The following is a 1,347-nucleotide window of genomic DNA, read 5'->3' as shown; positions in this document are numbered from 1 at the left end:
CACAGGTTCTTGGATCTGCTTTGTTAAAGGAAAGCAACTCAAAATGGGTTAACAAGCTTACTTTAATCAGTCAGACATAAATCGTTTACCTTGTTCAGGAGAAAAGGTCAGCACCCTGAACCTCAAAGTATACAGGCATAATTATCAAGACAGAAACATCAAGTAGACAGATTTCCAAACTGTCCAACCATTACATCCATACCCAGTCAGCATCTGGGTTTCCACATTCTGGGTTTTTCAAAGCCGGGGGACTCTCAACAATGGCTTCCCAGAATTCAGATCAAATCACAGAACACTTCTCAAAGTGAGTCCCAAAACAAAGCTACACATCAGGGCTTATATAGCCTCCTCCTGGCTCAGAGAATGTAACAACCTTATTGACTCACTGGCCAATCAAGAAGTATCTACTGAAAAACAAGCCTCCCACCCCAGGCTTCAGGTGCACATTAGCCTAGGGGCAGGGAAGATCTTTAAAATTTACATTCTTATTACATTGTATCTACTGAAAAACAAGCCTCCCACCTCAGGCTTCAGGTGCACATTAGCCTAGGGGCAGGGAAGATCTTCAAAATTTACATTCTTATTACACCGCCCCTATTCAATAAATTCTAATAACTCCTTGTTATCTCTAGGATCCTTTTTATTAATTTTCTTCAGAAGCTTATCATATCTGCCTTTTCTAAAATTATATTCAATTCCTTAGCTTCTTTCTTATTTCTTTTATGTTTAGATTTATATAGTTCTGAGAAGAATAAATTGAGGTTCCCCATGAGTATAGTTTTATTCTATTTTCTCTTGTAACTAATTTAATTTCTGTTTTAAGAATTCAGATGCTGTGCTATTCCATACATATTTGTTTAGTATTGATATTAGTTCATTTTCTATGGTACTTATTATTAAAGTGTAGTTTTCCTGATTATCTCTTTTAATTAAATCTATTTTTGCTTTTGCTTTGTCTGAGACTGTGATTGCTACATTTTTGTTATTTTTAAGTTCAGCTCAATTGTAATCGACTCTGCTCCAGCCTCTTATTTTAACTCTGTGTCTTTCTATTTCAATGTATTTCATATATACACATGTATATATATGTATATATACACACATATATACATGTGTATATGTATGTATATGTTTATATATGTGTGTGTATGGTTGAACTCTTGTTTCTAATCTATTATATTTACTCCTATTTTATGGCTAACTACGTCTCATTCATATTTATAGTTATAACTATATATTTCCTCCCATCCTATTTTCTTCTGTTTATCCTTCCCTCTCTTCTTTTTTACCTTGTTCCTCCTCAAAAATATGCTTTGCTTTTGACCACTGCCTCTCTTCACATTCAGG

This window comes from Petaurus breviceps, unplaced genomic scaffold, assembly GCF_028583685.1.
Source record: "Petaurus breviceps papuanus isolate PSGF00001 unplaced genomic scaffold, PetGlider_PUasm1.0 90919, whole genome shotgun sequence".
Taxonomy (NCBI): domain Eukaryota; kingdom Metazoa; phylum Chordata; class Mammalia; order Diprotodontia; family Petauridae; genus Petaurus; species Petaurus breviceps.
Note: the sequence above shows the minus strand (reverse complement) of the source record.